The following is a 24,645-nucleotide window of genomic DNA, read 5'->3' on the forward strand; positions in this document are numbered from 1 at the left end:
AGGCCTCATGCACTTTTTGACTAACAAGGGTAAACAGAGCATCAGATTAAAAAACATCTACTACAGTTCATTACAAATAAATAAGATAACTGTTAAAAAGAGAATATAAACTTAAAATGTGAGGACCAAATGAGGACATCAGAATATCATTCATTTATTGTGAGGAGAAGAACCTGAATCATGCAAGAAACCTTGAGTGAGAGGACTACTGAAGTGTAGGTTATTATTATTATTACTGTATTATCTATAGATGTATAGGTTATTACCAATTTGGAAAAGTTTTGAAGTCATTGCTGAACAAGTCTGAATTTTATATTCTCATGCCACAGCTATCAGCGTTAACATGGCTTTTGACACCCAGTAGTCAGGGATGCAAGATCCAAAATCCCTAGTACTCAACCTATTGTATTACCTGGTATTTTCCAAAGTCTTCTCAGGAACTCATGAGCTGAATGGAGGTGTTTTTTTCTTCCTCTTTCTCTTTCCATTCCTGCTGTAGAAATCCTACCCTGAAGAAAAGAAACGATAGGAGAGGGCAGAATTAAAGGTAATTTATGGTTAATAAAAAACAGGTGATGAATTAAAAGTTATTTTCCCAGGACACAGTTTTTCACTATGTGAAGTGAAATAACTGATGTGAATTATATCCACTTCTCAGAGCAGTCCTGTGCATATATTGGGGAAGCAGACAAACCTGACTACAGGGGAATAAAAAAAATCCCAGTACTTTCCCATCATTCTCAAAAGGATAGTAAAATCTTTGTTTCTAAACTTAGAGACAAAGGCTTAGATACACATTAAGAACAGAAGTAAGAATTTGACTTAAATTTACAATCGAAGAACTTTCTAGAAGGCACGATTACCTAGGAAAGGTTTGGTGGCGGTGGTATTGATTCCTGGAAGCAGCAAGGGATTAAAGAGAATGGTTAGATCAACAGGCAAGATGTTATCAAACATATACCTAACTGCATAATTTTGTTCCGGACAAGATTTCTCTCTCTCTCTCTCTCTCTCTCTCTCATGGGAACTGTGAGAATTTGGTGGAAATATACAGATCCAATGTTAAAATCATTTTGCAACTTTAAATGATTTGTAATTCTAGGAAAGGAATGACAGAACCAGGAGTTAAAGATTAAGGATACCAAATTAAAATATATCAGGAAAATAAGATGCTAGATTCCAAAGTTTGAATCATAAAAACTAAAAAGGTCTAACAAGGTCATTTGATAATGATACTAAGAGACAAAGTTCGCATTCCTTTCCCTCTTAGATGCCAAACTGGTCATCTTCTTTTTGAAAGCAATGCCCTCCACCTTCTGTACTCAACCTGATTTCTGTCAATGCTGCCATCATTGAAGAGTTTTAATAAGCTCCCCTATGAAGTCATAAAAGCCCTACAGACAGTGTGTGTAAAAGTGAATGTGTTATGTTGGCACAACCCCATCCCGCACCACAAATCTACTCTTCCTCCCAATTTTCTTTTCACTGATGTCATTTCATTTTCTGGTCATCCCAGTCCAGAATCTGAGACTTGTCTTTGAACTTCTTTTTCTCTCTTTTCAAGGGCTCGGCATTTAACAGGATAGGGTGAAAAGAAATAAAAATCCAGAATGTTTTAAATATGTACAAGCAGGAAGGGTCTAGACACTGGGCTGAAAACTTTTTCCCTCATCCATACACGCAGAGCTGCTCAGTGTTGCAGTGCTGACTGTTTTAAGTGAGTATCTCAGGGATGACAACAGCGGGTTATTTCTCTCTAAGTGGAAGGATGAAAGAAAAATGTGCTCTCTGCATTGCTCTATGAAAGTTAAAAACTTTACACTTGACTTTCTAGCCTCTGATTTCAAGGTTACACCTGGTTCTATATGCGCACAGTACCTACATTAAATACAACTCTTAGATAGAAAAATGGTGCCCTTAGTTAAGTTTTCTTTTTTTTTTAAGATTTTATTTATTAATTTGAGACAGAGTGAACGAGAGAGAGAGAACAAGGCTGGGGTTGGGGGTGCCGAGGGATGGGAGAAGCAGACATCCCACTGAGAGGGGAGCCCCAAGTGGGGCTTGATCCTGGGGCTCCAAGACCATGACATGAGCCAAAGGCTGACACTTAACCTCGTGAGCCACTCAGGTGCCCCAGTCTTTTAGTTTCTGAGTTCTACTCCTGTTCCTACCACACTGTGACTCTTCCCTTCTGCATGTTCTTCTCCAGGACTCAAGAAACACACTCTCTCTGGGAAAAATGGGCTTTCATGAGATCTAAAATTAATATCTTTTAAAAAATAAACACTTGACATTATATTGGAATGCTAATGTCTTGGAAGACTTTGCAAGTTAGCAAGAATCAAATCTTAACTAAAAGAAACGATGCTTCTACAGAGAATTTCGGACAACAGGAAGAAGAGGAAGATTGTTTGTTTTGTTTAATTAGGACAGGCTATTATGAACGAAATTTAAAATATTCAGGTGATTTCTGTACCATGTACATTTTATGAAGTCATGGAAGTTTCTAGATAAGTTTCTTTCCTGGGCATGTGTGCAACTATATAATTTACATATTATATCTTAGATTACAATTTTTCTTGGTATTTGAAATTAGCATATTCAGTAATAATTTTTAAATAACAGTTTCAATTCTTCCATATTGGTAGAAAGGTATGTTCAACTTGAAAATACAAGAAAACATGCTCTATTGTATTAATTTTTCACAAAATTTTATCATTTCTGGCAATATTAACTCCTTTTTATCCCTTTTAAACATATTAATGTACAAATATAATTTCAAAGAGAAATTTAAGGTGTTAGTGATTCTACTTGTGCATGTAGTACATAATGTTAGATGGTATATGATTTTATTAATGTGGCAATTAAGATAATAAATAATGCAAGGAAAATTTGGATATGCCAGAAAAAACAGATGCAAAAATTTAAAATCAATTTTTCAAGAAAATGCTACATCATATCTTTAATAATGTGTGTATATTAAGCTTGGTTATAGTATACAAGATAATTTTAAGGAAATAATCTTCAAATATCAAAAAGTAACCACAAGTCTTTTCCTTGTGAAATATTCAGATAGCTGACACAAGGAAATAGATTGTGGCATAAGCCTTAATGCTTCATTTCACTTCACTTTGGTGCTTGTAGAGATAAGCATATTATGAATTTTTAAAAGAATTTACAGGGACATCTGGGTGGCTCAGGTCATGATCCCAGGGTTCTGGGTTGGAGTACCACACTGGGCTCCTTGCTTAGCAGGGAGCCTGCTTCTTCCTCTGCCTGCCTCTCTCCCTGCTTGTGAGCTCACTCTCTCTTTGGCATATAAATAAACAGAATCTTTAGAAAAGAAGATAATTTACAAAATAATGAACAAAAATTAAATCTAAAAATTCATTTCGAAAGAGGAAGTGATCAAACAACACAAAACTGGATTTTTCTTAAATAGGTTACAATAATTTGAGACATTTACTCATAACTAGGTATTTGTAAAATGGGAGTATATAGCATTTACCTTTTAGCATTACCTAAAATTTCACAACAAGGTATGGCTTTTCTTTGAAAAACAATTGGTCTATCAGAAACCAGTGCTACAGGTTTTAAGTTTGTCGATTTTCAGTTGCTAAGAAAAAAAGGATATGTTGTTTAAACTTGTTTGCCCCTTCTTAAATTTTATTAACAAAATCTGTGATGTGTTTTGTGTACTTGAAAATAAGATAGGCTGACAGGTGCTTCAGTACCAAAAAAGAATAGAGTATGAAATTTTATCTTATTTATTAGCCTCATATTTTGTTTACTTAAAACAAACATTTATTTCCTTAAGTATGAGTAACTTTTTTTTAAAAGGAAGAGATGGATTAAGTAATTAAAACATGAGTGGACTAAAGAAAAATTTCCCAAATTGTGTAAGTTTAAAAAATCAATTCCATTATGTTCATTAAATGTATACTGGTTTTAGGCAACATAGTAAGAACAGAGGTAATTTCAGGGCTTCTTTGAAGTTTATTCTTTTGCAGCAGAAGGTAGAAGAGAATGCTTTGTAAGATGTTCAACATTTAATTACTAAATTCTGATTTTTACTAATCAATATTTTTAGCCAATTGAATTAAAATGCTTTTTTTATATTGTATAGTACACGGAACATGTCAGAACTAATAAAAAATGTAAATGAAGGAAAGAAAATAGTTCATATTACCTTAGCATTCTCTTTCTTCTTTTTTTTTTTTTAAGATTTTATTTATTTATTTGACATACAGAGATCACAAGTAGGCAGAGAGGCAGGCAGAGAGGGAGGGGGAAGCAGGCTCCCCGCTGAGCAGAGAGCCTGATGTGGAGCTTGATCCCAGGACCCTAGAATCATGAATTGAGCCGAAGGCAGAGGCTTTAACCCACTGAGCCACCCAGACGCCCCTCTCTTTCTTTTTTTTTACTAGCACATTAAAAAATGCGCAGTTTGCTGTCTGTGAATATTCTTGCCTATGTATGCATAAATGGTACCAGAAATCATAAAGAATGATGGATGTTTTATTGGATTTTAATTACAGCTGTGTGTAACTTTGAACTATAAAATAATCTAGAGAGATTAAGCAAAAAATTAACTACAGGAAGAAAAGCAGAATTTTTGTTAGTAGGAACATGTTTTATCTGCCAGCAATGCAGATTTCAGATTTTCTTGCTGATTATTAAATTCTGTCTTCTAAGGATAAAAGAGAAATGGATGTGGAGATACAAGCTACAGCCAAAAAGAACTTTCAAATTGGTGAGACCACTAGTCCTCCCAGCCCAGTAGTCTGTCCCTGATAATGAAACCCAGTCACTTTGTAGGAAGGCACGAATGTGGTTTTTAAACATCAGGGTCTGCACAGATGTTATAACGAAATTTTATTCTGGAGTACATCTAACTTCTCTGGGCATAATGAAACAGTTGTTTACACCACTAAATTTGGGGTGGTTTTTTAATGTATCAATACCTCACTGAAACGAATTTGGTATTTGGAAGTGAGGTGCTGCCATTGCTTTTGGGATCAGGCAGTGTCTTCCTGTGTGTGTTTCTGTTGTCACATGACATTCTTCCTCTGTGTGTGTGTGTGTGTGTACCCAAATTTCCCTCTTTTTAAAAAAATATTTTTATTTATTTATTTGAGAGAGAGAATGAGAGAGAGAGAGCATGAGAGGGTGGAGGGTCAGAGGGAGAAGCAGACTTCCTGCCAAGCAGGGAGCCCAATAGGGGACTCGATCCCTGGACTCCAGGATCATGACCTGAGCTGAAGGTAGTCACACAACAAACTGAGCCACCCAGGCACCCAAATTTCCCTCTTTTTAAAAGGAAATCAGTTGTAGTAGTCTCAGCCTAATGGTCTCATCTGAACTTGACTACATCTGCAAAGACCTTATTTCCAAATAAGGTCATATTCACTGGTACTGGATGTCAATCTATTTGGGAGGCACAGTTTAAGCCATAAACATGGAACACCAGGAAAGTGGAGGGGATCTGGCCAGGGTACCAACAGCACTGACTTCAAGAGGTGTCTAAGTTCCCAGTTTCCTCCTGCCTTTGTTTTTTAGATATACCAAATTACTGACATACTGAACCATTTTCAGATTCCAATCTTCATGTCTTTGCCTATTGTTGCCTAAACCATGTATGTCCCTGGCATCCACTCCTTAGTGAAAGTTTCCTCACTTTAAGAAACACTGTCGTATCCTGACAGCAGCCTTCCTTAACCTTCCCAGCGTCTATACCGATCACTCATTCCATTCCAGATGAGCTTGTTCATTAATTCATTCAAAACATTTTAATGCATATAATGTGGTACAGTGCTAGGTATAGTGCTAAATATAGCTATCTGCTAGATACAGACACAGGCCTAGGCTCTAAGGTAGTGTACAGCCAAGTAGAGTACACAAAATATAAATAATTGTAACAAAGTTCAGTAAGTGATAAGGTAATCATAACATCCTGTGGTTACTGAAAGAAAGAACATCAAGCCTCAGCAGCGCTGAGATAAAAGGTATGACACTAGGCAGAAAGATCTTGACACAAGAAAGATTTACATTTTAAATGAAAAAAAAAGTTCTAAATCAGTCTTTTAATAAAATACCTATGTTTGACTCTATAAATGTTCTCTACTAGTTGTTTAATTATTTTGTTAATTCAGTCATTGAATCATTCTTTAAATTCTACAGTTATTTCTGGAATGAGGCACTGAGTTAAGTTCTGTTACACGTATGTCTGAGCTGTTTTAAAACAAACAGTAAGTATAGGTAATGGAATAAAACATACTTACTGTCTTTAAAGTTAGTGTAGCTACTTTGTATTTTGAATTGTTGATAGACCTGTATTTATCTACAATTGATTAGTTCCCTAGAAAAAATTTTGTAAATCTGTAATTTATATATCTCAAAGTAGTCCATAAATATACCAGAGGTAATTTTCCTAAACAGACATTTTAGAATGCCTGCAATTAGAGTTACAAGTGATGACTGTCTGCAATAGTAATTTTCTTGTCTTAATGGCAATAAGCTGTTCATTATTTTTTAAAAAGTGTGCCAACCATTATTCCTGTTTAGAATGCTGCCTTTTCTCCAGAAGCTGATTAAACACTCTACTTCCCACTGACAGTGCAGTAAAATGAGAGGGAAGATGCCAGCCTTCAAAGACTGACATTCCACACTGAATTTTGATGGATTTATTTTAATATTATTTCCTTAAAATAACAATTTTTAGGGGTAAAATGCTTTACTTTTATATCTGTCCATCAAAGGTTTCTATCCATTCATATTATTATTATTAATATTTTAATATTCTGTTTTAAAGTAATCTCTATATCCAATGTGGGGTTCAAACTCACAACCCCAAGATCAAGTTGCAAGTTCTGTCAAATGAACTAGCCAGACACACCTCCAATCATATTATTAATACAAATGGAGACATAGTATTTCACCGGGGCATCCAATCTCTTGCATCCATAATAATATAAAAGAGTAACATCAGTTGAATTCTTTTTGCTATACCCCTGCCTTACATTTACAGAATACAATAGTAAAGATGAAACAGAAATATCACATTGTTTAACAGGAGTCTTAGCTTTTTCTTTTTGAATATATCTAGAAGTGTTTAGACAAGTGTTTTTTGGGTCAAGTATCTTTATAGCCACATTAAATAAAAGAAACTGATACACAGTATTTTTTCTTTATTTTTTAAGATGACTTTTCAGAACCCTGAAATGCATAGAGGTGAGACATCAGAAATAAAAAGATTTTTAGCTAGGCTTTTCTGAAAAAGTTATTCTGCTAAAAATGGTTTTAGTTTTTTGATAGTCCATTAAACCTCTTTATGACAGTATCAACACTGACTCATTTTGGACATGTGAGAAGTCAGTGGTAACTGCTCAGGGCCTGTATATTAGTGGTAACCACTTAAAAAACAGTAACAGAGACAGTACTACTGCGCGCTTACCTGCTTCAACGGTGTATGCTACGGACAGGCCTTAGCTGTCTCATACAGTGTGTTTTCCTTGAAATCTAAATGCTTTCCTCTTCCTCTACATTGTTTTTCTTTCTTTGTCCTTTTCCTTTTATTTTCCTTAAAATTCTTTTTGTGCACATTATTATTGGGAATTCATTTGTGGTGTGGCTTAACTGTATTTCAGGTCATCAGATTGTGAGACTGCTTCCCTGAAACATTTTTGTGCTATTGCTTTAAAAATAATAATAAAAAAAACCAGTTGGCATTAATAAAAAAACAGTATGAAATTGAAAAAAAAATGGCTCTGTTGTTCAAAGAAAACTGATCTTTCCAGAACACTGATTGCTTAAAATTATTCTGTACCTAAGTGGCAGAGTCTACATGAGTTTTCAACTCAGTTTAACTCCAGAGTCTGGGCTTTTAAATAAAAACCTATGGAACTTGCAATTTTATAGGTAGAGGAACTTTAGTACTTCTTTCATTGTTTTATTATAATAATTTTATTATTTCATCCCTTTATCCATCCTTTGGAGCTGCCTCTAGGACTCCACTGCTTTTACTTTCATATTCTGGTACAATTTTATGGCAGAAACTTGTGTATATTGGGGATACAACTCTTGGGGTGCCTGGGTGGCTCAGTAGGTTAAGCATCTGCCTTGGGCTCAGGTCATGATTCCAGGGTCCTGGGATGGAGACCCGCTCAGCAGGGAGTCTGCTACTTCCTCCACCCCTCTCCCTCCGCTCTTGCTTGCTTTCTCTCTCTCTCACAAAAATAAATAAAATCTTAAAAAAAAAAGGAATACAACTCTTTTGCCCAGTATCTGAGAAAATTTGGTCACTGGACACTCCATTAAGCTAATACGAATTGTCTCTCACTTTGTTATTGATATAGTTCATAAGGATCAATACAGTTGGGTATTAGTAGTGCTCAAATGATGCAGGAAAGAGAAGTTGCAGCAGTCTATAATCTGGCAGAGTTCTACAATGTCCACTCTCTAATGCCTTTCATCTAGAGTTCTTTTTTTTGTTTGTTTTTAAATATTTTATTTATTACTTCAGAGATAGAGAGGGAGAGAGTGGGGGAGGGATAGTGGACGAGGAGAGGGAGAATCTCAAGCAGACTCATTACTGAGCACAGAACCCGACATGGGGCATGATCTCACAGCCCTGAGCTGAAACCAAGAGTCAGAGCCACCGACTGAGCCACCCAGGTGCCCCTGATTTAGAGATCTTAATGAAGATACACATCATATAGCTGGATACCTTACAATCTTCAGCCCTAGGGTGTAGGGAGGGGGCATGGTGGGAAAACATTACTCCAGTTACTTAATTGCCTTTTTGATCCCAATCTTGTCCATAGGATCAAAGTTTTTGGATGAAGACATGTTCTATGAGCCTCAGATTTTATCTAAAAATGTCTTCCGGGGCACCTGGGTGGCTCAGTGAGTTAAGCCTCTGCCTTCGGCTTGGGTCATGATCTCTGGGTCCTGGGATCAAGACTCGCATCAGGCTGTCTGCTCAGCAGGGAGCCTGCTTCCCCCTCTCTCTCTGCCTGCCTCTCTGCCTACTTGTGATCTCTGCCCGTCAAATAAATAAAATAAAAATCTTTTAAAAAATTAAAAAAAATAGAAATGTCTTCCTCTCAAAAAACAGAAACCTACCTTTTTTGGTTCTTTTTGGTTTTGTCCTACTGGGGCATGATAGCTCCCTCAGCATACAAATATTTTCTGTGACCTTGCATCCTAGGAAATTCCTCCTTTGATTCAATAGTTTAGTGTTAAAACTGTGCTCTTTCTCTGCTTCAGTCCATTAATTCCTTAAAACCATTGTCTTCACATAGTATCTCTACTTCCTCATCTCACTGCAGTCTGGTTTGCACCTCTGCCACTCCACTGAAGCTGATCTCTCTGGTCAAATCGCCAAGGTCCTACTTTTTGTTAATTCTTCTGTTCACTTTTCTCTGGTCATTTATCATTTTATTTGAAAGTAGTACAAGATATATTTGATGAATCCCTTTGACTCAAGGTCATTTTTTTGGTCTTAAAAAATAATGTTTCTGGCTGTTGCATGAGGAACGGCTAGGATAGAGCCAAAATGATTTCTGGGAGACTGGTGGGAAGGCTGTTAGTGATAGTAGAATTTGATGACAGATAATAATAGATAGGACTGGGAAGCTCTCAATGGAGACAAAATGAATAAGAGAAAAATACTTAGAAGGTAACAATGGAAACTGACAAATTTTGGTTCAGTTTTGGATATGTTGAAATTGAGGCACTCTTGAGATGTCTAAATAGAGAAATAGAGTAGACATTACCCCTGGTGGATATGGACCTCAGAGAAGAACTCTGAGATAAAACTAATTTAGAACATCATCAATTTAGAATTGATTGAGGCCATGGGCTTGGAGGTGATCACGTAAGGACAGAAGAGTAAATTGAAAGAGAGGTCTTAGAAAGAAACATGCTATAGACTGTAATGTATTCTGGCTCTTCATTCACTTAAAAGAATGGCTATAGAGTAAGTCTCAATATATAGGAAGTGACAAGATAATAACCCTTGGAGTTGTTCTTTTTATTCTTTATCCCATGTGATACATTTTTCTTTCAGTTTGTGATGAGACTTAATGTAGTTGAAGGCACACCAGCAGTAGATTTTGTCACACCTGTCACTCTACTTTTAATAATACATTTCAGTCATAGCAAAGTCTTGCATGATGTATAAAGTCAATATTCAGTATAGTAATGCTGTATTTGATTATGATGATGAAGTTTCATATAAATACGTTTTCTCTATTTTAAGAGATAAGTTTTGCTACTGCTATGAAATTCATTGAGTGCTTTGTTGTTGCTTGGGAATATCATATCCATTTCTTTTTCTTTAGCTGCTTTTGAAATCCTTTAGTTTTAATAGTTGAGGTTGCAGTAAATAATAGTGTTTCTTAACCCTAATCAAACAGATTAAAAAAAAAAGTCTCAATAAACATATAAATCCAAGGTGAATAACTAAATAACAAATGTATATCTCACATCAGGAAGAAGCAATATATGCATATGAAAACATAGCTTTAATACACTTACAATAAGAAAATTAGAAAATGAAAAGTATTCATTGTCATAAAAGCTGCCATATGCACTGGTATCTTTTTACTAGTCTAATGGTGCTAATTTATGTGGACCATTAAGCTGTATAACTTCCTTTGGAATATTCTTTTTTTTAAAGACTTTATTCATCGGAGAGACAACACACACACACACACACACACACACACACACACACACACACACTATGGGGAGGGGAACGGGCAGAGGGAAAAGGGAGAGGGAGAAAGAATCTGAAGCAGAGGCCATATTGAGTGTAGATCCCATGCGGGTCTAGATCCTACAACCAGGAGATCATGACCTGAGCCAAAACCAGGAGCTGGATGCTCAACTGACTGCCCCAGCCAGGCACCCCTGGAATATTGTTTTTCTATGTGGAGAAAATAAGTGTGTAAAAAAGCAAATAAACAGGAAACATCTTAGTAACCTCAAATGTAAGAAACTACTTAATTACCCTGAAATTATTCTTCTGCTTGAGTATTATCATCACTAACATACATTAATCACTTTTGTGAACAAAAAGGAAAGAAAGTGATTGTATCTGTTTAAGACTCTGATATTTAAGTAGGAAGAAGAAAAGGGTTGCCATTGTTGCTTTAAAATTAATTTATATTTTCAAAGCATTCTCAATAACCAGATTTTCCAACTTAGCTTTTTTGAGAAAATGATAAATAAATTACAGGGTGATTGATGATGAAAGATCTTTACTTTGGAATTCATTGTGGTTCAACTCAAAATGCTATACCATATAAATAGCACATCATTTCTGATAGATACAGTCTGGGGAGAAGAATTTATCTGGAAATCTAAAAATATATTGGGAAATCTATTTTGCAAAAATGTTGCCAAAAATTCATTTATTGCATACCATAGATAAATTTGTATTAAGCTGAAATCAGTTTATTCAACATATATAAATTTCATAACATCTAAAACATCCCAGCTTTTCTATTATTAATAAAATAATTTTCCAAAACAACTTTAAATTTTATGAAAACATAAAAGACAAATATTATTCTTTTCCAAATGATGCTATTTCTCACATTTTTTTTTCTTCTAATGACTTAGTTTTCTTGAATTACCTCCTGAATGCATAATACTTCAACCTGAACTTCCACACTGATAAATCTGTCATTACCTCAAACTCTGTGACTCTAGTACCATCCTGATTTGGACCCCACCCCCATCCCTACCCTTACCAGGAAGTTGCTCAGGGAATGGACAGTTCAGGGATGATTTTGCTGACCTAGGTTCCTGAGTGTAATTTTCCCACTCAATACACCAAATCTTTACTTTCTGGTTATGCTCTCTACCTGGAAATGTATACTGCTACAGAAAATACATATTTATTTCAGATGTGTTACAAAGCTAGACTAAAAATCAAACTAAGTTTGTTATATAGTATATTTCTTTCCCTTTGGTTTATCTGAGATTATTTTTTCATTAATCTTGAGCTCGGAGAGATACCTGGTTATAATGGAAAGTAACTTTGATACCTTGGTAGAAGGCTTACTTCCCTTTAGGTCAGAACTAGATGAACATGGTCATTTAGTTGAACTGAGGCAGAAATCATCGCATTGTTGTTCAAAAATGACTACCTAAAATCAATTAAAAAGAAAAACAACTGTCAGTCTGAGTTACAAAACTCTATATATCCTGGCTAGATTCCAGTTTTGTTTAGCTCTGTAAACCACACTCCTCTCTCCAACCTCACAAGCATTTCCATGCCCCTATTTCTCTTAACACTTACTCTACTGTATACATACACAGTTTATTAAACAAATTAAATAAAGTGGTCTTATTTCATTTCATGGTATTTTTTTTTTTTTTTTAGCCAAGATTCTGTCTTTAGCTTGCTTTCTTCTTCTTTTTTTTTTTTTTAAAGATTTTATTTATTTATTTGACACAGAGAGAGAGAGAGAGATCACAAGAAGGCAGAGAGGCAGGCAGAGAGAGAGGGGAAGCAGGCTCTCTGCTGAGCAAAGAGCCTGACGAGGGGCTCGATCCCAGGACCCTGAGATCATGACCTGAGCCGAAGGCAGAGGCTTAACCCACTGAGCCACCCAGGCGCCCATTTCATGGTATTTTTAAGTAGTTAGAAACTGGAAGATCCTGACTTCTAAACAAAGAGTTTGGGAATGGTGTTGTACACTAACATTTAGTATTTCAAAGAATTTCTGATTGAAGTAGTTTTTATTCTTAAGCGTGAATATTTTATAAAATTGAAGAAAAGAGAAACTCAAATGGTAGCTGTATGGACAAATCTGTGTATCCAGTTTTCCATTTATAACTTGGGGAAAATTCATATTTTTATTAATGAAATATTCTAAATGTACAGGAAACAGAGTGTACCATAATGAGCAGGGTGAATTAATGATGTCTACTGCCAACTTTTCTTCCTCTAAGAATTTCCTGCCAGCCTTTGCACATTCTTCTAATTGGTTATTTACTTTTTATAATTGATTTTTAGATTCTTCATAAACTTTACATAACAATTCTTTGTCATGCATAATAATAGCAAATATCTTCTTCTAGTCTGTGGTTTTCTTTTTTAGACAAAATTTTATTTATTTATTTATTTATAAAGATTATTTATTTGAGAGAGAGAGAGAGAGAATGAGCGAGAGAGCAGAAGCAAAAGGAGCAGCAGAGGGAGAGGGAGAAGCCGGCTCTCCACTGAGCAGGAAGCCCATGTGGGGCTCCATCCCAGGACCTTGGGATCATGACCCGAGCTGAAGGCAGCCACTTAACCCTGGCAACTACCAATCTATTATTCACCCCTTTAATTTTGTTATTTTGAGAATGTTATTTAAATGGCGCCACACAATATAAGACCTTTTGAGATTAACTTTTATCATTCAACATCATCTTCTACAGAGACCACCATGTTTTCTACAAACAGGTAGTTTCATTTCTTCCTTTCCCATCTATGTGTTGTATTTTTTCTTGCTTTATGTCACTGGCCTAAAGTTCACATACTACGTTTAATGGCAATGGTAAGAGTGGATATTATGACTTTTTCTGATTTTAGGGACAAGTATTAAGTCTTTCCTCATTGTGTATGATTCTGGCTACAAACTAAATTTGTAGATTTCTTTATTAAGTTGAAGTCCTCTAATCCCAGTTTCCTGAGAGTTTTTTTTTTTTTTAAATAATGAATGCATGTTTCATTTTGTCAACTGTGTTTTCTGCATGGATTGATATGATCATGTGCTTTTCTTTTTAAACCTGTTAATATGGTGAATTATGTTATTTGTTTTCTGAATATTGAGCCAGTCTTGTACCTTGACCATTTGATCATGGAACATAATTCTTTTCATATATTGTTAAATTCTATTTGCTAGTATCTTGTTAAAGATTTTTACATCTATACTCATGAGGAATAATGGGGTATGGTTTCGTGTGTGTGTGTGTGTGCGTGCGCACGTGCATGCGTGTGTGTACATGTGTGTGCGAGTGTGCTGTTTTTGTCTGGGTTTGGTATCAGGATAATACTAACTTCATAAAAGGTAAGGTGATAGTGTAGATTACTGAATTGAAAATTAAATTTTTTCTAATGTAAATGTTTAGTGCTATAAAATTCTCTCCCAACCCTGCTTTAGCTGGGTGCCACAAATTTTTCTTTTCAATACATGAAATTATTAATTAATTACATTTACCAATATATTTCAATCAATTTCTGTGTTCTCTTTAGTTTATTATGTTACATGTTTCTATCTCTGTCTTTTCTTGTTGGTGAAGTACATATTTAAATGTTATCTGAGTGCTTACTATCTTGTAGATATAGGCAAGGAGTTAATTTGGGAATGTAAGCAAACTGAAACCATAGGAGAAATAACCCATGAACATCTACTTAAAATTTTAAAAGTGGAAGTCTGATAGTCAATCTCATTTGAAGGATTAGAGAACAGTCTTTTGCCTTTTTTTTAATCTACATGTGATTACTTTTTAAATATCTTTAATGTCTTCAGAATGCGTAATTTGGGAAATGTGTCATTTTGTATAATTATAGTTTTGCCATTCCATCACTGCAGATAAAAAAATTGGGGAGTGGACTTAATTATAGTCATTGTCTCTCAAAAACTGTGTATCACTGACATTCAAATTGTAAGCAAAAATTCTTTAGATTTATTTAGCCTTATTCCTACTTAACCATATTGTCGAGCCTGCGCATAGATAATCTCAGTTTAAAAAATTAAAAAAAAAATCAGGACTGGTGAAAAGAAAAAAAAAAAAGACTGTAAGAATAAAAAGAATGTTTTTAGAGTTGGTTCAACTCCTTCCTGAATCAGATAAGCAATTTTCTTTTATGTTCACAAACAGCAGGACTTATATTGCTTTTGTCCTATCCAAATAATAGATGTTAGATTTTCATCTTTGTTAGTTTTTATTGCGTGTGTTTATGCCAAAACAAGGTAGGAAGCAAAAGTTCACTTAGTCCAAATATAGTTTACATTAAAAAAAAAAACAAAAAAAAAACTCAGGGGCGCCTGGGTGGCTCAGTGGCTTAAGCCTCTGCCTTCGGCTCTGGTCATGATCTCAGGGTCCTGGGATCGAGCCCCGCATTGGGCTCTCTGCTCAGTGGGGAGCCTGCTTCCCCCTCTCTCTCTGCCTTCCTGTCTGCCTAGTTGTGATCTCTCTTTCTCTGTCAAATAAATAAATAAAATCTTAAAAAAAAAAAAATAATCAATACTGACATCGTGCCGTGAAGAAGGAAAGGTGACAGAGACTCTGTTGGCCAATTCTCGGTGAAAATGAGAGGGGTCACATTCAAAAAAGAAAAGAAAAGAAAAAAAAAACTCAGTTTGTGTGTTGAGATGGTACATCAGTTTCTTCAATTAAATTTAACACGTGTTTACCTTCTTACTATGTATAAAAGCTCTGAAAGACACTGAGGTATAAAGACACAACACTACTCTCAGCCATTGGTCACCTCTAATAATTCCAGTTGCTCAAGAAAAAAAGGAAGTAAACCTGGCTTCTCGGTTACCATATACAATTTAAGCATTGACAAGAAATTACACTGATTCTGAAAGAAGGAAATCAAGATTCCACAGTTTTTCCTAAGTGGAAATCAGCCTAATTTCTAACAAAATGGCATTTTTCTGCTACTCAGCTACTACTCAGTGAGAATGATACACTGGTTTCTACAATGACTGTTCACAAGATAATGATTCTTATATTATTTTGCTAGGCAATAACTGTAAACAGATGGTGCTCTGTGTGGACAGATTGTTTCTTACAAATGTCAATTAAGCCTTAAGGCTCCATGCTCTCTCGTGGATGAAGCCAACTCCTATATAACATGAAGAGATGCCTTTCACGCTTCAGAGTGCTGGCTGATCAGTAAATGCATACATTTTAGAATATCTTGGAATGACTGTATATTCCACCTTGTTTCAAGCAGTGTAAGGAGTTTATATAGATTTGCCATACGAGTCTATAACAACAATAAACTATCACTCTTTGGAGTAGGTGTCTTTGTTTATGGATCTTACCTCTTGTTGGGTATGAAAACTGCAAAACAAAATGCCATTTCCAAAATACGCTACCTCTGTCGGTAAGAAAAATCAGAGACTGTTTTAAAAAAATTAGGATTGGCATTCAATGTTCTGCCTAATATTCTGTCTAACATACCGTGGTACTGAGATTGGAATATGATGCAGGACTTGGCTTTTCATCTGAAACCAGAGTATCTTTTCCTTAAAAGACACTCACTACAGCTTACTTAAAAATCAGAACGCTGCAAACCATAGTTCACAGATGAGAGTTTCAATTTTTGTATGACATAATACCTTTATCTTTACCAGGCAGATCCAATTTTATTGTCATGACAACCTCTAAAATGCACATACTTAGGTGTGCTCACACACACAGTCACAACAAATACAGTGTCCCTGATAAATTAGTCACCTTAAAGGATATATATGCGGGATTTCACATGGCAAATGTTTGAGAAAAGAAATCCTAAGCGGGGAGCAAATGATGGACATATTCTCAGATTATTCAGATCATGTAAATTATCTAATTCAGTTAATTCTGACTCTGATCTTAAGCATGAGGTCTGTGAAAGGGAGAAATTTATACTAGAACAGTTTGTTGGAAGGATGTCTTAGAAAAGCATTCTAAAATATTCAGTTTCTCTTCTGTAGACACTGGGGACATGTTGGAGATGAAACAGATTAGACTAACCTATTTAATCAGCTTAAGCTTTCTACTCTTAACTGGTTACCTCCAAAATTTTAGTTGCTTCACAAGTAAACACTTTCCTCCTGCTCACATCATAGTTCAGCAGGTCAGCAGGAGGCTCTACTTCCTCCAGTCATTCAGGGACCAAGGGATCCTTTCACTAGCTCCTAGGACCTCAGTGTTTTCCACTGAGTCCTCTGCACCTGATTTAATGTATGGGAAGTACTTTTCTTTTGGTGGGCGGGCAGTACTGAAAGAGCATTTCTGTTCTGCCAACAACTGTCTCAGAACTGATCTACATGATCCCATCTAATCTCAGGGAATGTAGACTAGGTAGTCTGGAAGAAACTGGGAATGGAGGAAAGACATAATGTTGAAGAAGGAAAGGCCAATTAAAAGAGCAATTCGATGGTCCAGCGTAGCATAGTTAGGACCTGGTTATAGAGAGGGCTAGGGCAAAAACCCTCAACTCATATTTCTACATTATTGATTTATTCGTTTGTTTGTTTCAGAGAGGGAGGGGGAGGAGAGGAGGGATAGAGGGAAAGGGAGAGAGAGAATCTTAAGCAGGCTCCATGCCTAGCACAGGGCCCAACACACGGCTCAATCCCAGGACCCTGAGATCATGACCTGAACAAAAATCAAGAGTTGGATGCTTAACCAACTGAGCCACCCAGCGCCCCTACACACATTTAAAAGTGACCACATTTCTAATACAGCAGTACTCTGATAATATTGTTTAAAATAGGGTCTGTGAAAATTATAAAGTAAGGCACTCTTTGTATTAGTAAAATATATGTATAAATTTATAGCCTGACTTTACCTCTGTTAACCTCAGAAGATAATGACAGAGAAGAGAAAAGACTAAAAATATTAAGCAGCCACCGGGGACAAGAGTGAAATTTTCAGTAATACTAAGAACCATCTGTGAAGCCGGGGGGCTTTGAGTATAGAAAATAAATAATAGAGCTATGCCATGTACAGTTGTGGAGTAGAGAATCTCTATTCTAGCAGGCCAGTCCAATAGCTGGGATGAGTAGTCTATTTTAATTTTATCACAATTACATGCACTTGAGAGAATGAAAACACTGAGCAAGTTTAGAGATGGCTTTTATCTCCCAATGAGATGAGGAGCATACAATATGAACTGACTTGCCTACAAACTCAGGAAGTTGTTTGGATCAGTCCTACCACTGATATCAGTTTCAGTTTTTAGAGAAACCTAAGAAATCCATAAACCAGAGTTGGGGTTCTTTACTACTCGTATGATTACTTTTGCCTTTGGCTAATGTTGTAGACACAAAGATAATTACGTGAGGTCTTCCACTCTCGCCTTTTATGTGAGAACCTAAGAACTGGAGGTGGATATCAACAATGGTATTGTCTGAGATTACTCACTTATTTATTTGTTCACTGTGTGACTTGGACACAGAAGTTTACTATAGGAAATAGAAGCTCGTACATCTGTTAGAGCAGCTAAGGGAACAAATGTCAGCAAAGGTCTCAGCCTAAGATATCGAAGTGGGTAGTCCTTACTTTGCTCGGAAGCTGCTTTAATAGTCTAGAATCTCTGGGAAACTACCAATTCTCTCAGCCTGCACTCATGAAATGGTGGTTTGCAAAAACTCGCCAGGAAGCTTCTGTGAGTCTCAGATCTGTGCGTGTAGTTGACTGCACTTACCTCAAGGAAGCTGGATTCTCCTCTTCTGCTCTCAAAATCCTATGCCAGCATCCCTCTTTGGAAATTCTAACCTAGAACCAAACCGTGAAGAGGATTCTGTGAAATGTAAACCCCGACTTCTCTCTGAGTCACAAAAAAGATTCTGGAAAGGGGCAGGTCATAGCACCAGATGGACCACACGTGACCCAGCATGCTGGCTCTTAGATCCGCTGACTTCCAACTGGGCTTTTGATATGTGCTCCACAGCTTCCTCTTTGTATTGTCAATCTAGTCAGTGGGTCTCTGGGTTCCTGAAGAGACTATACAACATTTCCCAACTGATAGATCAAGGAGGTTCCCTGAACATGAAGAGAAAGGTAGTGAAGCTGAGCTTTGGTTAGTTCTAAGTTTGGAATAACAGTCTTTGTGAGTGGGAAAAAATATGTATACGGTAGTAACTCAAAGGTGGCAATAGTTTAGTTTAGCCTTACTTGGCTAACTCTGGTTTTATGGTTGAGACAGAGTAAGAATCCAGATTGGTGCTCTTCCTATACTATTTATTAATCAATTGAACATATGCTTGCTTAGTGCCTTCCCTGCCCTATTACAGTGGAGAATCTGCACACATAGTTCCTACACTCAGAGTACTCAGTTTTGTGGGGAGGATAGGCACTGTGGTAATTATGGAGGGAAAGACCAATTATTCTTTACACGGTATTTTGTTTTGTTTTTTCTCTACTAGACCATGAACTACGTTAAGGCAGTAAGACTGGTTATCAATACATGGTAGTCCTGGCAAGAACATTTTTTATTCACCTTGATATCCTGGGCACCTACTGCATAATAAGTTCCTGTACTCTACTTGAACTTCCCCTGACGTACATCTCAATCTTTATTATTATTATTGTTGTTGTTATTTCAGAGCAAGCTTTCAACCCCCAGTTATCTTAGAATTCTTTTAACTTTTAACAACTCCTTAATAACATATGTCCCATCAGGTTTTTTTAACTTCATGTAAAGTGCATAGCGCTTTGCATTTAATAAGTCTAATGGGTCTTGGTTGTTAGTTCATTGGTATGATGTTTTATTTCCTTTTCACATAATTTTAAAGCATTTATTTTATTTAAAATGTTTTTATTTATTTGAGAGAGAGAGAGAATGAAACAGAGTTTGAGGAGGGGAGGTTCAGAGGGAGAAGCAGACTCCCCACTGAGCAGAGAGCCCAAATGCGGAACTCCATCCCAGGACTCCAGGATCATGACCTGAGCCGAAGGCAGTCGCTCAACCAACTGAGCCACCCAGGCACCTCTAAAGCTTTTATTTATCATTTTCCCCTCCCCCCTCCCAACATTGAGAACATTTATATTTTATGTAGTTATTATATTCATAGTCCACATTGCTGTCTGTGGAGTCTGTTAATGTAACATCAATAATACCTATTTCAATTGACATTCCTTCCCTGACAGCAATACCAGAGTGACTCTAAGAAAATAAGAAGCACAAGAATAAAAATAAGAGAGGAGAAAATAATTAAAATTTCCTCTGAAAGATGACAATAATCCATTCTTTTGGTAATTTTGCACAAGTTAAAATAATTTATATGTAATTAAGTACATTAAAAATGTGCATTTGTAATTGGTAAAAATGCTTAAGTAGTAATTTTTCCTCTATAGTGTTTTTGTTCACTTGAATTGTTTTCACTGAGGGGAAATAAATATTTGGCCCTCCTTGTTCATGCTCATTTGTGGCAATTATCGTCTGGCAATTTCATTGTTGAATATCCCAGCTATCAATGTGAAATAATATCATATATATAGATATGTATTTCTTATACTGTAATTGGTATATAAAAGGGCCAAATCATCATAAGATCATAAGGGTGATCTCATAAATAAGATCATAAGCCCTATTCCAATAGGGCTGGTGTAACGAAAAGAAGAAAAAGAGATGGGGCACCTGGCTAGCTCAGTTGGTAAAGTGGGCGACTACTGACCTTGGAGTTGTGAGTTCAAGCCCCATGCTGGGTGTAGCGATCACGTAAAAAAAAAAAGAAAGAAAGAAAGAGGAAGAGACACTAGTTGTTCACGTACATGGGCAGCTATCTTCAAGCCAAGAAAGGAGGCTTCATGAGAAAACAACTCTGCCAGCACCTTGATCTTGAATTTCCAGCCCCCAGAACTGTGACAAAAAAAATTGTTGTTGTTTAAGCCATTCAGACTGTGGTATTTTGTTATGGCAGCCCTAGAAAACAAATACAGACACTGAGAGTAAGTATGATTTACATAGGAATGGAGGTTCTGGTTAAGCAGTTGAGTTCAAATAAGAGGGTTTCTATTGCATTAGTATCTCAATATGGTTAACTGTCAGTGCTTACCACCACTCCTTTTTAGGCAGGACATTCTCATTCCTGGATTTTTATTCTTGTCCTTCAGAATGTCTTCAACTCATATGGTCAGGAAATATATCTGGGAAATGTTATCTGCATGCTTGCATATCCAATATCTTTCTGCTGCCTTCACACAAGAATTGACAGTCTTCCTGGAAATAGAATTCATGGATAACTTCTTCAAAGTTGGATAAATATTGTCTCACAGTCCCCTGGCATTTAGTGTTGCAGAGCAATCTGGGTCAATTGTATCTTATTTCTGTGCACATTATTATTTTTTCCCTAGATGGCTGTAAGATTATTTCTTTACCTTTTAACTGTGACAATTCCGCTAGCTATGTTTTGATACTGTTTTCTTTTTATTGATTTCCTGAAATATAGCAGTCACTCTCAGATTTCAGATGATGTTTTATTAGATGAAGAAAGTTTCCCATTCTTTATTTGATTATTGATTTTCCCCCGTCTATTCTCATGTACTTTGATTAAACTTTGCCAATTTGTTTTCCATATAGCTTGTTTTCTTCTCATTTTAATTCTTTTATTCCTTCTATGTTTTAGAAGAATTTCTCATATTTTTCAACATCTTTACTTTGATTTTCTGTAGTATCTAATATGCCTTACACATCATTATATGTAAAATTCACAGATCATAATTTAGAATTGAATAAAGTATGTGTGCAGTTATTCTTTTTCCTAACTTTCCATTTTACTGGTAATTTATTCTGGATATAAATGTGCAGTGCCTCTGTGTGAACATAAAGGAGATTATCTCAAATTTTTTGTGTTCTTGTAGTCTATTTACTTCAAAGAAAAACACCTCATAATCTTTACAGAAGTAAGGAGTGCATCTTCTGAAATTCAGAATTTCTCCATAGCCTATGATGTTTCTGTTTTTACTCATTCCTATTGGGGACAATGTATCCCAGCTCTGCCATTTACTAGCTGAGTGATATTTGACAGATTATCTTAACTCTTTGTACCTAAATGCCCTTATCTATAAAACTGGGTTAGTAATGATAGTGTTCATTTCACACAGTCATTTTAAAAATTGTTTATCGATATATTTTTAGTAATCTTCTTAGCTAAGAAGAGTGCTTGGCATACAGTAGAAAGTCGGTAACCATTACAATGAAGTGAAAGAACAAAGTAAGTGGGTTTCCGGGAGAAAACATTATTCTTTCTATCCATCACTCTGTGTAACTTGCTCTCTGGAGGTAGTACTTTTCCATCAGTGCAGGTTCTGTGACTTTTCTGGTCACTCTATGATAGTTAAAATAATTCTCTGGCAATTTTAATTGCAGAATCTCATTGTCAGATCTAAGATGGTTATAAATGCATTGAGAGTGAAAGTTTCTCCTTTCTTCTGGTTTGAGCCTGCCTCAGGCTTGATGTCCATTGTGGGTAAGGTAGTGTTGTCAACATCTTTCATATTTCCTGAGCCTTGTGCTTTTCCTACCCCGTCCTTACTCACTGGCTCAATTTCTGATCCTTCCAGCTTGGGACTATGGAGGGCGAGTGAAGAGAACTGACATGCAGAAGAGACCTCTACTCACTGGTTGATCCTAACATGACCTGGTACCAGAGTTTTCTGGGCAGACAGATGTTCAAAGCTAACTTAATTTTGTGGCAAGCATTTTGGGGTCCTTTCAAGGCTGCTCATGGGAACTGCTGTGACACAAGATTCACCAGCTTGGATGTGGAACATACTCTAACCCTCTCTGGACCTCCCCTGCCCCCCTTAGAACCTGGAGCTTGCTAGGGTCCCCATACTTTGTCAATTCAGAACCATTTAGTGTCAGTGGGCCTTTAACCATTCAAGGTGTGCGACCTTCCAATGCTTCCCGGAAACTCCCCATCCTTGCCTTGCCAAGCAGGGCAGGAGAGAAGGTTTCAGGGTCTTTAGTAAGGGCATTATAACAATCTGCCCCTACCCTCCAGCCTTCCTCCTGTCTGAGAAGAGAGAGGGTTTTAATAACTGGCAACTGTCTGAGATCCCTAAAAACAAAACAAAACAAAAAAACCCAAAAACCAAAAAACAAAAAAACAAAGAGAAGTAGTCTTTTCCTCTGTATCAGGGCCACTGTGAAGCTTCGGCATCTTCTGCTCTCCGGCCCTTCAGTGGAAGCGCCTTACAGGAGAGGGTGCTGTCCGGGAGAAGATGGTGAAGGTTCTGGTACTTGATCTTGAAATCATCAGCCCTTAGCAGTCAGGAGATAAACAGCAATTATACCTGGAGAAATGGAGTGTGCAGGGTGGAAGCAGTTGTATTCAGCTGCTGTGGTCATCAGAGAGGCAATGACATGTGAAAAATGCAGGGGCGACAGAGGGTAGTAGTGGCACTATGCCTGAGAGGCTACAACGCCCAACAAAGGCAGAGCATTAAATGGACACTACACTAGTTCTGAGAATAGTTTAGTTACTCAGGGACTTCTATGTTTATTTTGTGAAATCGCTATATATTCACATTTGTTCAGCTGACCCAGCTACCCCAAGTGAGTCATTAATATTATTATTTTTTAAAGAGATTATTTATTTATTTATTTATTTATTAGAGAGAGAGAGAGAACACAAGCAGGGGAGAGGGCAGATAGAGAGCGAAGCAGGCTCCCCGCTGAGCAAGGAGCTGGATGGGGACTGGGTCCCAGGACCCTGGGATCATGACCTGAGCCGAAGGCAGATGCTTAACCTACTAAGCCACCAAGGTGTCCTGAGTACTTAATATTATTATTATTTATTTTGTTCCATGTAGCTAATAAGGATCTTCAGAAACACAGGTTATATGTGTATTTCAGTAACCCTTGAATAATACAGAGAGTAAATAATGGTATGCTACAAAGTCAAATACTATCACAATTTAGGCTGAGTCAGAGATTCTAGCTAATTTCAAAATAGATGTTTTAGGAAGTTGTCTTAGTTTTCAGAATTTCAAGCTACTGCTTCATAATTTTAGTATTACTCAAGGAGACAAAGTTTTAGTATAAATTCCAGATTTTCTCAATTTTCAAAATATTATAGCTTAAGAAATTACTTAGTGATTGCTACAATTTTAAATTCTAAACACAGACACAAAAATTTCTCTGCATTTCTCAACAAAAAGCATAATATTTTTTAAAACTACAATTAGAAGTCATTTATATTCTAACTTTTTTAGAACTTGAAAATTATATATTGTTACAAAAAGAAATTTTACTAAAAGTTAAGAAAGTCATGTTTCTTAGGTCAATTCTTCTGGTATCTGAATTACTCATTTGTTTATTTAAAATCTCTCCTATGTTTAAAAATTTCTCCCATGTGGATTGCTCTCTTCAGGCATAATACTCACTAAAATCATACCAAGCCATTAAAGCCAGACTCATATTCTCTTCACTGATAAATCTTCTCTTGACCACATTAGCCAGAAATACATTCTCCTTCTTGGCTCCAATAATGTGACTGGAGTCTCCAATTGTGTGATATATTTTATTTTGAAGTGTTTATTGCAGAGTGCTTTGTGGTATAGATGTTTCCATACCTATCTTAGCTCTATTACCAAACTTGAGCATTTTCTATTCCTCACGGTGTCTGCCTAGCACTGGGCATTGTAGACAGCTACAATATCAGCAACAGCACTCAATACGTAACTTCACTAAACATTGAAAGTTTGCAAGTAAAAGTTTAGATTATTTCATTTGTTAGAAAAAAGCCAGCATAACAGGGAAATAGACAAAGGTTGGGCATAAGAATTTCATAAAAGAAAAAAAATCCAAACGACCATTTACAAAAAGATACCAAACCCTCTGAGAGTTTCAGAAAGTAAGAATGGAAGTATGAGAGATTCCTGCTGTGGTAAAACTAGAACAGTGATAGCGCC

This window comes from Martes martes (genome assembly GCF_963455335.1).
Source record: "Martes martes genome assembly, chromosome: 5".
NCBI classification, from domain to species: Eukaryota; Metazoa; Chordata; class Mammalia; order Carnivora; family Mustelidae; genus Martes; species Martes martes.